Genomic DNA, 8,539 nt, shown 5'->3' on the forward strand with positions numbered 1-8,539 from the left:
CTGGCCCTGCGGGGGGGCCCGCTTGCAAAGCATACCCCCGACACGTGCCCCCCAAGCGAGGCGGGGAGGGGATGGGGGGAAACCTCCTCCTTTCCAGCAAAGCAGCCCCGGCTCCTCACTTGCACCCCCCACCCTCCAGATCCTCCAGCAACTCCGCGCAGAAAGTCAAGTCCCGACGGCTTGCAGCCTCCCCGCCCGGCTCGTCCCAGCCGGCAGCAGGGCCCCCAGGAGTCCCGCGGGGGGTGGCGGGGAGATGCTCGCTGTCCCCGGCGTTGTCTGGGCTCCCCGGTGCCACCAGCAGCGCCTTCACCCCGTGCGGAGTGAGTTGCAAATCCCCCCCCCTCTCCTTTTCTTTTCTTTTTTTAGTTGACACTGGAGATGTCAAAAGGATTCAATAAATGAAACTTTATTTGCCCGTGCAGTTCGGATCTCTCCGGCCTGCTTCTAATTCCGCGGCGGTAATTACCCTCCGTTTCTTTAAGTGCAATAGATTTAGTGCCTCAGAGACTATGCACAGTTTGATTGAATTATTCATTTTTTTTTCTCCTTTGGTGTAGACTGCATCTGGGGACTCTGATGTGACGTGTAGATTTTTTTTTTTTTTTTTTTTTTTGCAGGAACAAAGGGAATGTGGAAATGAAAGAGAGAGGGAGAGAGAGGCTGGCAGATGTGATGAGATGCGGTGAAGGTGTATCCAGCTTGGCACTCCCACTCCTCTCTGCTCCTCTCATTGCAGCCCTGGGTGACTCTCAGGCTAACACAAACAGCTTTTCTTCCGCAGCCTGCCCTCTGTCACTGTAAGTACAGCAGCCTTCTCTTATCAGCATGCAAATTCCAGCCACTCACTACCTTAGCCGAGTGTTTGCACTTTAGATTTACAGAGGAGACCTTGGAAATGAACTTCCCGAGACAGGAAGGGGCTCCATGTCCAACTTGCTTTTATTTTCTTGGGGGAAACAAAAAGTTTCTGTGGTTTGCCATTTTGGGGGACGTGGGGGTGGTTATTCCTGCGGCTTTATATATCTATATACCTATCTATAGATATATAGTTATATATTTTGGCTTCTCTATCAGGAGGATGCCCAATTGCCACTGACAGTCAGATGTTCTCCTCCTCTGCTTCCGCTAAAAAGGACAGTTCCTGGTGTTGGCAAAAGGCATTCAGAGTTTGCTGTTTGAACCGGGCGATCTAACAGGTAAAACCTCCCCGCAGGCTGCGGGGGAGCGCCCAAGGGTGCCGCTGCTGGGGACCTCACATCATCTGCTGGTTTTGCCCGGACTGAAACGCGCAGGGATCTTTTTTTGGTTGTTGTCTCAGTCTTAACCAAACTTTTTTTTCCCCCCTATCGGATGACAGGGCTGTCGCTCCTTTTCCTTTAGCCTCCTCTCACACGTTGTTGTTCCTTTGGTTTAGGGGGAAAAAAAAGTTTCTCTGAACATTTTTCCAAAATATTCCAAGCCCCTAACATCTGCATTGTCGGAAAGTGTCACCCGCGGGGATTTACAAGGTGCCTGATCGCTGTCCGGCAGGAATAAGGGAGCGGGGACTTTTGAGGTCGGGGAGTGACTTTTTTTTAACCTAGTGTCTTTTTAGGCAAACTTCAGAGGCGCTTCCACCAACTCCGCAGGAGTCCTAGACTGGCTCATCCCCTCTCTGGGGCACAGGGTGCCTGCCCTGTTGGGCACTGCTTTTTTTCCCCCTTTTTCCCCCCTATACATGTGTTTGCTGAGTAGCGCAGCACGAAATGCGGTGACACCTGGGAACAGGTAAGTGCTCCAGCCTGGCTGGCAGCCTCCAGGTCCTGCCCTCTGCCAGGACCCGGAGCCCTCCAAGTCCATCTCTGTGCAACATCTGGCTGCGCTGCTGTGGCCAGCCTCGCTGAGAGGCGAGCCGAGCCACTGAAAATAAGCTCTAAACATATGCTACCACTAACAGCAAGGGAGGTCGTGTGTGTGTCTCTCTCTGCACGTGTGAGCGTGTCTTCACAGCGCCTGTCGCTTATTCCCTGTGCCAACAAAGAGCTAAATCCTGTACGCAATCGTTTCTCGCAGCGCCAGGAGACAAATGCGGTACATCTTCTTTCCGCGGGCAAATACGGTCCCTCTCTTCCCCCCGCGTTACACCTGTACCTGAACTGATCCCACAGAGGAAGCAACAAGCTCTCTTGCCCAAGTTATTTATTTGCTGCCACATCTGTGCTGTGCATTTCTGCCCCGACTGGCTTTCCTTCTTTGCGGTGGGGCAGAGATGCTCTTCCGCGTTTGGACTAACCAGGCTTTCAAACTTCCTCACTTCTTCCCTTTGTTTTGTAATTGTTTGTACGTTCCCACCTGATCAAAAGAGCTGGCACTACTGATCATGGGTTTTTTTTTTTAGGGTTTGTATTTTTTAAAGGAAAAACTTAGAGCAACAAATAAAGGGACATTGTCCCTAGGTCAGTATATTTTTTTCCCTTACAGATCCCAATTTCTTATGCCAGTGACACTGACCGTGACAAAAAAACCCAGCAACTCTAGGTCTAGTCCTCATTTGTGGGACGGTTTCATTTATTGGGGGAAAGGTGTTATGGCCGCATTACAGGGATGCTTTTAAATGAAGTTTGCAAAGGACATCTCCAGGACCTGAAACGGAAAGCGATCTCGTTTGGTTAAATCCAAACGCCAGGCACCTAGAGCCAGGTGAATAGTTTGGCTTGACATTCACCTGCGCTCAGCAAACTCATCATTGCAATCGAGCCTCCTGCTCATTTGAGATGTTATAGCCCTCCGATCAGAATGGAAAGAGGGCCGGAAAAAATGAGAGTTTCTGTAAGTTAGCCAGCTAATTGGAAAGCATTGCTTCCAGCCGCTGGGTACATTAAAAGTTTTGTTTTAAGGCGCTCGCCGCTGACACAGCGACACTGGCTGTGCCCTTCATTTGGTGGCAGAGTCCAAAAGAAATTGCAGTGAAAAAAAAGGTTCCCTTCTTGCAGGAGACCCTGCTTATAAACTGAAGGACTTGCTTTGGGAAAGGCGACCCTGCTAGCCATTTCGGGTAGCAGGAAGACGAGGGAGCGTGAGCATCTTGAAGAGTGTTGCAAAAGTTAAGGGAAGAAAAGAGAGCAGGGGCCAAGCAAGCCTGTGTCATCTTGTCCCGCTCTTGGGCATTTTCATCAGGTCCCTCTGGACCAAGGAGGTGTGATTGGGCTGAATTTCGGCTTGAAGAGGAGTGAGAGAAGGCGAGCCCACGCTTCCTCCTCTCCTCCTGGCCTCTAGAAGTTCTCAAGCTCTTTTAAAATAATCATTTTAAAAGTTTCTTTGTTCCTAATTGTTCCAGGCGCCTGCTGGAAAAGGGGCAAGGGCTGCCCAAGCACACGAAGACGAATCACCAACTTTTTTCCCTCTTGCCCCGCTCTCCCGGCACTGTCAGGCGGAGTAGCTGGCGGAGCCTGGGTGTGAATCGCATCCAAAGGGGGAGCCCGCTTCGCCCACCTCATCTCCGGGCCCCCGGCACCTCTTTCACGGTCGCCTCTTGGAGTTTCAAACTACATGCCTGCGTCTTTCCTGGCGCTCCTCATCTCCTCCGAGCTGCCCCGTCCGCCTCCCCAGAGTTGCCTGCTTGTGTCCTTAACACTTGCAAGCCAGCGCCGGGTCCCAGGTCGCTGCTCCGCGCCCGCCCGGCTCGTGCCGCGGATGCGCATCTCGGCATCGCAGCAGGTCCCGGAGCTTCACCTGGAAGCTGCTCGGACTCAGCAGGGCTTTCTGCCCGGCCCCGGGCCCGGGAGCATCCCACCCGCGTCCCTCGCCCCTGCCCCGCAGCCGGGCTGGGCTCGTCCCGTATCGCGGAGACTTTGCCTCTGGCTCAGCCGGAAGATCGGGCTTCTCCGAGTCCGGCTGTCAGGATCTCTGCCGGCTTTTCAGTCCAGCCAGAGCTGCTCCTCAGCGACTTTGGTGCGTGGCTTTCCCAAGCGCCCCCCGTTAGAGTGCTGCTGTGGGGTCTCCTTTAGTTTATTCTCTTCTTCTTCAGTCCTGCCCCCCCCTTCTCCCCCCGGTAACTTTCTATTACCTTTCCTCACCACACCGGGCAATCAGTGGTCATTAGGCTGGAGAGGTTTAGGGTTGCACTTGTGTACGGGCAGTGAGAGTGGGGATCGCTGCACCGTGATGCGGCTGGCAGCCGGGGGGGATTTCACTTTCTGTTTTGTGCTCACTTTCTCTCCAGTTGTTGCTCCCCCGCCCTCTCTCCCTCCCTCCCTCCCCCTCTCCGCGTTGTCTCATCTTGCCTGTGCTGCCTGGGAGGGGGAGCCCTGCCTCCCTTCGCCTTCCTTAGATCAATGCCCTGGCCACTCACTTTCTGATGTTGCACGACGGGAAATGCTTTGAATACTTACGACATGGCCGCTCACATTGATTGCCAAGATTGACAGCAGTAACCATCGCCTTCACTTGTTTCAGGAGGGGGAAAAAAAAATCATAATGAACCTGATTGTAACCAAATCTCCCGGCAACCCATCCGCAAACTTCTCCTAACGATCCGGATCCAGCACATCCATGGCCCGGAGAAACACCAGCAGACTTTAGCCCATTGATTTCTTTTTCTTTTTTTTTTTTCTTCTTTTTTTTTCTTTGGCTGAATCGCTCCCCGTTTTGTTTCTCTTTCCCCTTCCCTCCCCCCCCTCCCTCCACCTCCTTCCCTCTTCCCCCCCCTTTTTTTTAATGAAAATTACCGAAGCGCCTTGCAAAAAAAAAAAAAAAAAGGAGGCTCTGCCAGTGCTTTGTGCCACACTGGATCCCGAGGAGGTAACCAGGAAAAAAAAAGCAGACAGAAAGAAAAGCCCTGTCGTGTTGTATACCTGTTGTTTACTGTGGTGTGTAGTGCAGCCCGGCTCGGTGGCGGCGGCGGGGATTGAATGGGGGGTCGCTGGGTTTCGGGAGCTTTGCCGGAGCGATCGCTCTGCTTCCCCTTGCGCTGTCTTTAATGGGTTGGGACTTGCAATGGACTCAAGCGGCAGCGTCCGGAGGTAGATCTGTTGTTTAGCTTTCTGAATTCATCTCCCCCCTCCTCCAGGTTATGTACTTGGCTACCACGAGGCTTGCTTTTTTCGCCCCCTTTTTCTTTATCTCCCCCCCCAGGAGAAAGTAGTTTGAGTCTTGTCGCCCCCCCCCCCTCCCCCCGTGCGTGTCTTCGGAGTTTCCCAGGCTCTGAGCTTGAAGGACCCCAGTCCCTGGAAATCACAACAGTTTCTCATCCTCTATTTTAAACCGCAGCGACAGATCCGCGCTGTATTTTAGGATCGCCCCCCCCCCCACGGCAGAAGAACACATGGTGCCGGGGGAGATCCCGATCCTTAAGAAACTCACACGAGAGGGAGAGAGCAAGGAAAAAAAAAGCCTAAATCCATCTTTGAGGGCAGGGGGGGAGCTCTGCTGCCACTGCTCCGAAGGGGGAGCGTGGGTTTAGCCTCCCAAAGAAACCGGCCTGCCAAAGAGGAGGTTGTTTTTGGTTTTTTTTTTTTTTTAAGGTTCCCCCCACCTTATTCTCCGCTAAGTTTGAGGTGGGTGATTGCATTGAAGTTGGCCACAACCGTGCAGAAATGCAAAGCGGTGGGACAATCTCGCGGGTGGCCACAGAGGGGCACTCTCCCGAGGCTTTGCAAGCTGCTGCGGTGGCGCCTTATCTCTCCAGGCAGAGGGTTTGGATAAAGTTATACTGAAAACTTTAAAATTGATCTCACACCCTAATTTGTGATACACAAGACGGAAGGGAGAGGGAAAAAAAAAGCCCATCCTCAGAGGGCTCTGTTTACACCATGAGAAGGGGAGATCTGGGCTGCCTTGTGGGCTTGCCCAACATTCAACTGGGGATTTCTTGCTGCCTTAGCTCTTGCCGGAGGTCACGCAAATCGACCTTAAAAGAATGCATAAGCCATAAATTAAAATAAACCCTTAGCCAGGGGCTGATCCATAAGTAGACAATACCTAACCTGGACAAAACGGCTTCCTTTGCGAGCTGAAAAAAAAAGAATAGTGCCTAAACTAAATGCAAAGTAAGTTTTCAGGAACTATTTCACTTACTTATTCTTTTATTTCATTTTTTCCCTCTTTTTCTCTTTCATGGATCGCAGCGCAAACTGCGTCTAGAAGCTGTTTCCAGGCAGTGCTTGAGTCAGGGCAAGGTGTGTTTGGGGAAGAGCTTGGGTGCTTTTTTTCTATTCTTTCATTATTATTATAATTTTTTTTGTGTCGTGCTTTCTGAGCCGGTTGGGTTTTGCATTGTGGCTAAAGCAGCTTCTGGAAAGTCGTAGCTTTATGTTTGATCTTGAGAAGCGATCAGAAGTTTATGGAGGGTCTGGGCTGCCTGGCGGATGTCACATGCGCGCACACAATCAGTGTCTGCGTGGGGAATAGCTCCTGTTTTCTTTTTCTTTTTTTCCTCGCAATTTCTGTCAGATGTACCCCCCCCCCCGCGATTCTTGATGGCTTGGCATCTCACAAATCTCTTTCTCTGCGTTTCTGCTCGTCTTGGCGTTGGAGGCGGTGGACAGGCTGTTGAGCCTTTTTGTGCATGTGCGTGGACATGTGGGTTCTACATGCGTGCGATTGCACACGCACACGCATCCCCACACACACTCGGGGTGATCATCACCCCCGCACATCCACGGCGTAGCTGTCAATGGTGCCGAGCGCCAAGCTGGCTCGGGTGCCCTGCTCCTGCAGAGCAGCCCTGAAGAGTTAACGTGCCTTGCAGCCGGGGCTGCGCGGTTCAGGAGAGCAGGGCCTCGGAGGCCAGTCGGAGGCACTGATCAGATCGATTTGATTGCTGCTGCCTTGGGTTTCTGCGTTTCACGTTTCTGTCTTTTTTTTTTTAAAGGACGGGAAAGAGAGTGAAAGTGGCAGCGTGCAAAGACAATTCACGTTGTGTCTGGGGAGCCTGGGGACGAGAGATTATAACTCGGTCCTAGGGGTGTTTCCCAAAAACACAGACAGGGAAACTTTTAGAGATAAAGGAGTGTGTCTTCGCCTGCAGCTTGCAGATAAAGTGTATGTTTATTGAGCCCATTTAAATAGCCCTCGGCACCAGCTCGGTAATGAGTTCATTTTATTTTATTTTTATTTGTGCACTTCTTTTCGCAGACTGAGCATTTGCATCTTTTAAAACTGAGGAGACGGGCGCAAGAGCTATCCAGTGCTCAAGGCAGGGTTTCCAGCCCAGAAGTTAACGAATTTCCCTTTGTCTGTCCGTGTAATGAAGTGATTTGGAAACCTGTTTTGAGACTTTGACTTGACTTGACTTGCTTTATTGACGTGCTTGTGCCCAATCATTTAATTAAGCCATTATACCATAAAGTAAATAATAAAATATGGCTGTGAGATATGGGAAGCCAGCCTGCCCCCGTGCATACAGATGGAGCAGGAGGGGGAAGAAGCTGCTTTTTTTTTTTTTTGGCTTTTTTTTTTTCACAAGCCCACTGCGCACGGTGGCTTAGTTTGCAAGATTGTATTGCATTTGTCTGGGATTTCTGGCGTTTCTATATTCACATTATTACCCGCACACTGCGCATGCTTTGCAAAATAGTAACCGTCCCTAGCATTTCTTTCTAGTAAAAAAAAAAAAAAAAATTAAAAAAAAATTACTCTATTTATAGTGAGTACATTTAAGAGAAAATAATTAGGTCACTTGGATTAGGCTGCAGTTTGAAGCAGCTCGACACCTGGCAGAAGCTGCCTGAGCAGTTTTCTTGAACCTCTCTGCACCATCCATAACTTTCCCCCCCCTCCCTTCTTCTTATAATACATTCTTGTGTTAAGTGAGAAAGGCTGTTTGTAAAACAATCCCCTGGCTAGTCCCAGTGTTGGGCGAAGCTGATCCTGTAATGGCATTTTGTTTTGAACAGTTGCTGTAGTTGAAGTTCCCTCATAAGGTAAGGTGGCACTGGGTCTGAAAGGAGGTCCAAATGCCACATTTATAATTAGACTGCCAATTCAGCACATTGTATCCTTTGCTATACAGGGATATACTGCTGTGTCTGGTCTCTCAATAGCCTGTATTCAGAATTAGCCAATTCAACTGCTTAAACTTTGGAGTCAAATTTAGAATAGGCAATGAGAGGAGGAAAGAAAGCAAACAATAACGCTTTTTCTTTTCCTCAGCTAGCTATTAAAAGGCAGAGAAACCAACCCGGGCAGTGTACTTGGAATCAATGCCCCCAGTGCCGTTTGGCCTGAGCCTGCCAGAGCCTTTCTGGGTGGAAGGGCAGGGCAGGGAGCTTTTGGGGAGGGGGGAGGCGCAGGTCCCTCAGCTTGGGATGGGAGCCCAGCCTCGGGCTGCTCCAGGAGCTCCCCCCGGCTCCTGCCTCTCGGAGCAGAGGGGGGAGCGTGTCTCCAAACCCAGGAGCTGGAAGCAGAGCGAGCCCGGGGCGCAGAGCAAGGCGAGAGCATGCCAAAGGGGATCTGGCAGGTAACGGGCCGCCCTGTTCAACCCCGAGAAGTGCCCGGGGAGGCAGCTCCAGGCAGGGGAAGGGAGGCCTGCAGGCCAGTGGGCAGCGTCTCCAGGGCCAGG

General features: G+C 51.3%; 2 long non-coding RNA genes across 7 annotated transcripts in view; one reads left to right on the top strand and one right to left on the bottom strand.

Moving 5' to 3' along the window:
* Positions 1 to 614: 614 nt before the first annotated feature.
* LOC102388602 lies at positions 615 to 5,145 on the bottom strand. 2 transcript variants are annotated; one of them, XR_323977.2, is made up of 3 exons: positions 4,833 to 5,145; positions 4,371 to 4,424; positions 615 to 1,403 (listed from the first exon to the last, which is right to left on the bottom strand). It is a non-coding gene; the product is annotated as an uncharacterized LOC102388602 (long non-coding RNA). The 2 variants fall into 2 exon arrangements; XR_003094361.1 differs by lacking the exon at positions 4,371 to 4,424.
* Positions 5,146 to 5,239: 94 nt separating this feature from the next.
* The window catches only part of LOC112550481, a 184,671-nt gene continuing 181,371 nt past the window's right edge, over positions 5,240 to 8,539 (top strand). For 3 of the 5 annotated variants that reach the window (XR_003094357.1, XR_003094358.1, XR_003094359.1), the window contains exon 1: positions 8,287 to 8,437. This is a non-coding gene — a long non-coding RNA (uncharacterized LOC112550481). Of the gene's footprint in view, positions 6,027 to 8,286; positions 8,438 to 8,539 lie in introns of those variants that run through there. The other 2 variants (XR_003094356.1, XR_003094355.1) reach the window with 1 other exon arrangement.

This window comes from Alligator sinensis, unplaced genomic scaffold, assembly GCF_000455745.1.
Source record: "Alligator sinensis unplaced genomic scaffold, ASM45574v1 scaffold447_1, whole genome shotgun sequence".
Classification (NCBI taxonomy): Eukaryota; Metazoa; Chordata; order Crocodylia; family Alligatoridae; genus Alligator; species Alligator sinensis.